This window comes from Humulus lupulus, chromosome 7, assembly GCF_963169125.1.
Source record: "Humulus lupulus chromosome 7, drHumLupu1.1, whole genome shotgun sequence".
In the NCBI taxonomy this organism is placed as follows: domain Eukaryota; kingdom Viridiplantae; phylum Streptophyta; class Magnoliopsida; order Rosales; family Cannabaceae; genus Humulus; species Humulus lupulus.
The window spans coordinates 145,312,848-145,321,730 of NC_084799.1; positions in this window are offsets into that span (position 1 = coordinate 145,312,848).

An 8,883-nucleotide genomic window follows, 5' to 3' on the forward strand; every position below is an offset into this window, starting at 1 on the left:
CTATCTAAGGCGTTACAAGTGATCTGGGAGCTAGAGTCAGAGATGCAGAATCAGTATCCCGAGCTGTTCAAGTAAATTTCGAGGACGAAATTTCTGTAAGGAGGGGATAGTTGTAATGTCCCAAATTTCCTAATGTGATTTATGCTTGGATTAGGTGGCCAGGAGGGTCATAATTGATTTATTGTGCAATTACGTGATTAAATGCATGATTATATGATGATATGATGATAATTGTATGCATGTGGGCCCACTTCTTATTAGAAGGGCATTTTCGTAATTTTGATCTATTAAGAGCACATCTGTATATTTAGGTGCATGTGTTATTATTTATGGATGAGACCACATTATTATGTGGATATGTTCAAGCTATTCGGCATGAGATGATCCTAGAACACAAGTTAGCGGCTTGCTCATAACGAGATTAATTTCCAATCTCGGGGTATTTCTCGGGGTAATTTGATGCTTAGTACATTACCAGGAATGAATGGGTAATGGGATATGATTTAATTATTATTTGAGAATATTGGGAATAATGGGAATTGGAGGACGTTAATTATGATTAGCGGGATAAGTGGGAAATGTTACTTTTTGCCCTTGCTGGATTTGAAGGATTAATTTGATCCTAGGGGCATTTTAGTCTTTTATCCATTAGATAGACTTAATGGTGGCTGGTTGTAGAAGGGTCTTAAGCTGAAAACAAAGTTCCTTCTTTCACTCTCTTTCTCTCTCTCTATTATCTCTCTCTCTCTCTCGGATTGAACTTTTGAAGCCAAATAGGAAGATTAAAGCTTGAGACTTAGGAATTATGTTCAACAACTGACAGGAGGTTAATTTGTAATTGGGGTAAGAATTCTAAGCCTTAGTTCCTGGTTTTTGCTCTATTTTTCAGTTGGTTTATAGTTGATATTTTGGATTCTGTAATTGGGAATTTTATGAGGTTTTAAGTGTTATAAAGCTTGGGTTTTGTTGCAAAACAGATGGTGATGTTGTAGTAATGTTGGGTGTGATTTTGGGATTGATTTGGTGAAGGTTTGATTGCGGTTTAAATTGAGAAAAAGGCAGAGGAGTTGGGTTCGTAGGGTCAAGTTGCGACCGAGTTCATGCAAGTCGCGACTTGAACCCATTCCAGAGCCTCCCATGGGCTCTATCTAGCAGGCGCGCCGCGACCCAATATGTCAAGTTGTGGTCCACCCTTGGTACCCCAGACAGAGGCTCTCTGTCCTGGGGGCGTGTCGCGACCCACTAGGTCAAGTCTCCGCCCGCCCCTTCCTTTTGTGCCAAGAGGGGTTTTCAAGGATTTTAGGCGCGGGTTTTCATTTTCTATGGCTCAGGATTGAATCTACTAATCATTTTAGTACAATTCGAGGCCCCAGGAGCGAGGTTTAGACCATGAACCTTTTATTATTTATTTTTATTGGTGGGATTTCATATTTGGTTATGACTAGGTCACCGCTAAGGGACTTAAGGATCGATCGCTCTCAAATGTCGTTCTTTTATTATTTCACGCTCGAACCAGAGGTAAGAAAACTGCACCCAATATGTGACCCGCATGGTTATTGATGAGGCATGTTGAGTGCTCTATATATATACATTGATTGCATTGTAAATGCTTAGCAGCTTTGCTTATCTGTGTATGGTACTAACTTATTAGTTAGGGAACGACAATGATGTTTAGTATTGATCGTGAAGCTGTGACTTATCAGTCTAGTTCAGCAGTGATACTGAGCACTAGTCGTATGCTATTGGCTTAGGAGTCAAGAACAACATTAATGTGTTTAACACATGCCGAAATGATTAGATCTAATCAACATGAGCATGAAATGCTTGACCGACCCCAAGGTCAAAGAAAACTAAAAGCGCTTGTCTAGTCTAAAGGCTAGTTACGTAGAGCCAGGGCCAAAAGGCTCAGGTGACTGAACGTCACATGGCTTTGGGAGCGGATCCCCACAGATAGACTTATTAGTCATCTATTCAGAGAGTGACTTATTAGTCATCTATCCTGAGATAGACTTATTAGTCATCTATCAAGAGAGTGACTAATTAGTCACCTATCTGATTAGGGTGCAGTGCCCCATAGTGTGACTCATTATCTGATTAGGGCTGCAAGCCCCTGGATGATTACTAGAATCATTTATTGATGTTACATACATGCAGTACTAAGTTTTCTTGCTGATCCTTGGCTCACAGGTGCTATGTGGTGCTGGTAAAGGGAAAGAAAAGCTCACCCAACCTTGAGTGGAGAGCTTAGGTGGTGATGTGTACATATGTGGCCGCTTGACCACCACGGCCAAGGTATTTCTCAAAGGAACTAGGGGTTAACCCTATTTTTTCCACTTAGGTCGGCGGGTTGTAATTTTTATATTGAAATGACCATTTTGGATTATAAATAACTTTGCAAACACTTTTATGGGCCCATGTACATTTTAATGTTTTAAATAAAATATATCCATTCCTTTTGATCAAGATTTTCACCCTAGCCTATTAATGACATCTAGATGCACGTTTATAACCAAATGACTCGTTTAGTGAGTTAAGCATTGTTCAAAGTCCACAATAACGGTCTTGGAGTAACCAGGGCATTACAGCTTGGCCCAACTATTAAATGTATACATGATTAGGTCTTAGGCCTGACTAATGAAAATAATTATAATTATGCATGTGTATACCTATGTAAGTACATTATAATGTGTTGTATCTGTGTATGATCAAGATAGTATATGTATGTTTGTTCCCGATTGGGAGGCTCGATTGAAAAGTCGAAGATCTGTGTATTGTACCTAACCAAAAGCTCGGCTTGCTAGCCGAGAGTGTACTTGAATAAAAAGGGGCTCGACTTATAAGCTGAGAGATTAAAAGAACTCGACTTATGAGTCGAAGGTTTACAAGGCTCGACTTATAAGTTGACGGTTTATAAAGCTCAACTTATGAGTCGAGGGATTTATAAAGCTCGACTTATGAGTCAAGCGATTTTTAAAGCTGGACTTATGAGTTGAGGGATTTACAAGGCTCGACTCATGAGTCGAGGATTTACAAGACTCAACTTATAAGTCAAGGATTTAAAAGTCTCAACTTATAAGTCGAGGATTTACAAGGTCGACTTATAAGTCGAGGAATTACAAGGAAAACTTATAAGTCAAAGGATCACAAGGCTCGACTTATGAGTCGAGGGTTTGCAAGGCTTGGCTTATGAGTTGTGATCAGCATTATGCGCATTGAGTGCAGGCCGTTATGGCTAGGCCACCCCGTGAGTGCATTGTGCCCTTAATTGGCTTAGATGCCATAGAAATGAATGGGAGTGCATTATGCACTTGACTGGCTTGGATGCCATAGAAATGAATGGTAGTGCGACACACACTTGTGTGACCCTTTGGTCACTTACTGGTACAGTATGTATGCTTGGTTCTAGTTATTACTGTGGAGCATGTTGTTATATTCTGTGGACTATCTGAATTTGTTAATGCATTTTCTTGCTGAGTCTTTTGGCTCACGGGTGCTTTGTGGTACAGGAAAGGATAAGGAGAACCTTGGCCAGCCATGAGTTGGAGAGCATTAGGGGCGATCTTTACATATGCAGTCTGCTCGACTGCCATGGCCGAGGTATCGCAGGGGAACTGGGGTTGGACCCTGTTTTGCCGCTTAGGTCGGCTTATCTTGTAATCCCTGAGTTGTAAAAAAAAATTAAGCCTGTATTTTTGGGATCCCATGTAAATACTAAAGTTTTCTTTTAAAGGAAATGTTTATTTTTTGACCAAGATTTTTAATACATGAAACCTTAGTGCCTTAATCACACATTTTATTCCAAATGACTCGTTTAGCGAGTCCAGCACTATTTTAAACACACGTGGTAACGGACCCTAGTTAGCAGGGTGTTACACATGTTGGGGTTTTATGCCCTAATTAAAACTCAAATTCTTTGTAATCTCATTTTATTATCAATAAAAGAATAGAAATCATTTTTTGACTTGGTCAATCACTTTGATCACGTGTTTTATTTTCATGATTATTTGTTTAATATAAACTTCTATTAAATCCCGAGCATATAGCTAATCTTATTTATAGCGACATAATCACAGTGGAATATAAATATGTTTATATGTTCAAAATAAGTTAGTCCTATGATTAGTCAGTGCACAAGATTTACACTGACTTGCCAATCTACGATATGATCTACTTACACATTACAGTGTTATGTTCTTTCCAGAACATTAGCAAAGTAGATAAGATCGGATGTATTTGTTACATCGGACGGGATCGCTATTGACAATTGATAAGATAAGTAAACATACTGTTATTATCTATTCTAGTCATATCATATAGTTGACCATAGGTCAATTCAATCTCAATTCTGAGTGGTTAGTATTCTAACTGATTGTATTATTTGAGTTCTTTGACTTGTTCGTTACCAGCTTACCCTACGGACTAGCCCATACTTACATCTTGGGAACTCGGTAGTATAATTGAGTGGGAGTGTTAATCATAGATATAAACATCTATAGCTTCTGATGAAGAAGTGAAACGACGGTTTCCTTTTAGTTTGGTTCAAGGTGTTAAATGATAGAGATCTCATTTCAGTAATTAAATTGGTTTACTGAAATATCATTTACAAGGAACTAAGTGTTTTAAGGATAAAATACAATGAGGGGTAAAACAGTATTTTAGTCCTATCTCATTGTAGACCGTCTATAGAGGATTGAGTGAAAATTATGGTTATAACAATGGATAATTAATAGTGTATCTATATTTGTTATAGAGCGTTCTATGAATTCAAGAGTGCAATTCCGAGTCTATAGTGGAGTCACGAGGAATTAATAAGTTAGTAAATTTATTTGTTAGATTTATGATAACTTATTGGAGCTGATTTCATAGGCCCATGGTCCCCATTGCACCTTGAATAAAATCATCTAGATAGTCTCAATTAATTGATTTAATTATCAAATAGAATTATCAAAGTTGACCAGGTGAATTTTGGATAGTTTCAGAGAGTTGTGTAATTTTGAGAAGAAAAGAGAAATTATGGAAGATTTATTAATTAAGATAAATTGGTATCTAAATTAATAAATAAGTTTAAATCAAGGTTCAAATTATAAATAATTAATTTGATAAAGGATTTAAATAATTATTTAATTAAATAAATCAATAGAAAATATTACAGGCCTTGATTTTAAGTCCAATGGGCTTATAATCAAATGGGAAATTTCACGGGCCTAAAGCCCATGATAATTTTGACCTAGGGCTTTAAAATGGATATTATTTTATTGATTTTTTAATTAAATTAAATGGCCTAATTGAGTCTATAAAAGGAGTGCTTAGAGAGAAGTCAAAACATAAGTTTAATCACTGGTTTTCTGATAGTTTTAGATTCTCTCTAAACACAAGTCATTTTCTAAGCCTCTTTGTTATTTTTCTCTTCTTCTCTCTATATCTATCTCATGTGTTGAGAATTTCTCACACTAGTCTAGGTGATTCTAAGGATACATTGGAAGACTGTGAAGAAAATAGAAGATCGGTTCAGTTTCTTGATAATACTCTGCGATAGAGAAGATACAAGAGTAAGAGAAACTGAAGGAATGACTTTTTCATTCTGCTGCATATACTGTAAGTATTCTATTCATTGTTTCTCTTTGAATTCAATTTTAGAAACATGTTTTAGGCTATCTCGTATTAATTTGTTTAATATTAGATATACATGAAAATAAATAAAGATCCTGTATAATTTTTCCCAACAACACAACCCTTCAAAAAGAAAGAAAAATGAAGGGAACAACTCGGAGGAGGACGGGGGGAAGAAGAAAAAAGGGGACAAATATTTCTCCATTTACAGTGTTGATAACGAGTTTACGGAAACTCTGGGTAACATCCTTATCGCAAAAGAAAATCAAGTCCCGTTTAGACGGCCTGACCCGATGCGAAAAAAAAAATTAAAAAGAGACACCAATAAGTACTGCAGATTCCATAGAGACATCAGGAATACCATTGATGAGTGTAGACAACTGAAGGATGAGATCAAAAGTCTGATCTTGAGAGGATATTTTGGGCAATACATAAGAAACAGAAATTTGACCCAAGCATTGGTTGGACAGAGGGCAGCTCTTGCATAGCCTGCCCAGCAGAACGTGGCCACACGAGTGAGGGAGGATGACTGACCTCCCCTAATAGATGGGGAGGATGTGGTAGCCATTTTCGGAGGACCACACCTCACTGGGTCGGGTGGAAATACCCAGAAAAGATATGTCAGCTAGTTCAAGACAGGAGATGAATCTCCATATGAACTTGAACCACAAGCTCCAAAACACCAAAGGGTTGAAACTCAACCCATCACTTTCATAGAAGAGGATGCATCGCACATCCAGTTTCCCCACAATGACCCTCTGGTCATCACACTTCAACTCACCAATAGAAGGGTGCGTCGGATCCTGATTGATAATGGGAGCTCGGTCAACATCCTGTATAAGGCCACTTTAGAAAAGATAGGGCTCATGGTTCGAGACTTGAAAGTCTGTGCAACGACGTTGTACGGATTCTCAAGAGAAGGGATAGCCAGTACGGGTTCAATCGAACTCCCAATAACCTTGGGAGACTATCCAGTCTTGGTAACCAAGATCATGGAGTTTCTAGTTGTAGACACCTCATCGGCCTACAATGTACTACTCGAAAGACCAGCCCTGATTTGAATGGGGGCAATATCATCTGTCAGGCACTTGGCCATCAAGTTCCTAACATCTACTGCAGGGAGACCAGGTGGTCGCTCAGGAATGTTATAGCATATCCATGAGAAGGAAGGTCAAAACAAATGCACATGCACTTGTTATTATCTAGGAAATAAGTGGGCATGTCTTCGAAATCGAAGAAGAAATCGACCCTAGAGTAGAAGAGGATATGGTTGTTCTCGGACCAATAGAAGAGCTCGAATATGTAGAACTCGATGAAAAGGATACCACTAAGGTGGTAAAAATAGGGAAGAACCTCCCCAACGATGTGAGACAGCAACTAATTCGCTTCCTAAGGGAAAATCAAGATGTGTTTGCATGGTCGCACTCGAATATGGTGGGAATTAACCCAAACATTATAAGTCATGCGCTCAACATAGATAAAAGCTTCCCTCTGAAGCAACAAAAAAGAAAGCTCATGGACGATGATAGGAAGAAAGCCTTGAAAGAAGAGGTCGAAAGATTGAAATCGAATCGGTTTATTCGAAATGCTTTCTACCTTAATTGGATAGCCAATCATGTGTTAGTTTTGAAGTCCAATGGAAAGTGGCAAACTTGCATTGATTATTCGGACCTTAATAAGGCATGTCCAAAGGATTTTTTTTTCCTCGAATCGATCAGCTCTAGATGCCACTACAGGTCACGGCATCATGTCATTCATAGATGCGTACTCTAGATATTACCAGATACCCAAGCATGCACCTGACCAAGAACATACGAGTTTCATGGCCGATAAAGGTTTGTATAGCTAAAATGTAAAAAATACAAAGATACACCATCTTGGCAGGAAGGTTGTACAGAAGAGGGTATTCCATGCCACTACTAATGTGTGTAACTACGCCCGAGGAAAAGAAGATTTTAGACGAAATCCATGAAGGATTTTGCAGAGACCACACTGGGGGGCATAGCCTGTCGAAAAAGGTGATTAGGCAAGGATACTTTTAGCCTACAATTAAAGCAGGCTCGTTCGAATATCTTAAGTGTTGTGACAAATGTCAATGGTTCGCTTCGATACCACGAGCTCCACCCACCGAGCATACCATGATGAGCTGTCCGTGGCCATTCGCAGTATGGGGAATCGACCTCATAGGTTCTCTTCCAATTGGAAAATGAGGAGTAAAATATGTTGTAGTCGCATTTGATTATATCACAAAGTGGGCCGAAGCTAAACCTCTAACTACTATCACCTCGAAAAAAGTTCTGGTTTTCGTAGTGAAGAATATAATCTATAGGTTTGGGATGCCCAGGAAGATCGTATCAGATAACGGAACCCAATTTGACAACGACCTATTCACACATTTATGTGATAAGAATGGGATAATTAAAAGTTTTTCCTTTGTGGCCCATCCACAGGAAAATGGCCAAGTACAAGTAGTGAATAAAACTCTAAAGAGTTCTATCAAGAAAAGGCTAGAAGAAGCTAAAGGAAGATGGCTAGAGGAACTACCACAAGTCCTGTGGGCATTTAGAACGACAACACAAACCTCAATGGGACATACCCCGTTCTCCCTAGCTTATGGTTGCAAGGCTATGTTACCTATTGAGGTCAAAATCCCAACAATAAGATGCGAGGCATACGACCAGACCTCGAACCATTACCAGCTCGAAGAAAGTTTAGAACTAATAGAAGAAAGACGAGATGAAGCCCAGCTAAGAAATGATGCATACCAATAGAGGGCTACAAGAGTTTTCAACAAGAGGGTTCAAGATAGTAAGTTTGGATTGGGAGAGTTGGAGCTCAGACGCATGTTTTTGGCCACATAAGACCCATCTGCAGGGGTGCTCGGGCCTAATTGGGAAGGGCCTTACCAAATCAAGTCCATCATTCAACCTGGTGTTTATAAACTAGCGAGATTGAATGGATATTTGGTCCTGCAAGCTTGGAATGGTGAACATCTACAACCTTATTATCAGTAATATAGGAACGATGTTTATTCATTTTAACCCAACTTTTATTTAATTTTTTCTTTTCATCAATAAGGCACTTGATTTTATTCAAATTTTGTGTTTTTATTGTTATACTTTTTTCAATCTCTCAAAATTCAATAACCTAAGATCACAATCATAGGATATTAAGGGGTAATAAGTAGTATAAGTGATATACAATCATACCACGAGCTCGAGAAAACATAAGATCAATAAAAATAAACTCTAATACCTGTGTATGGATTATTAA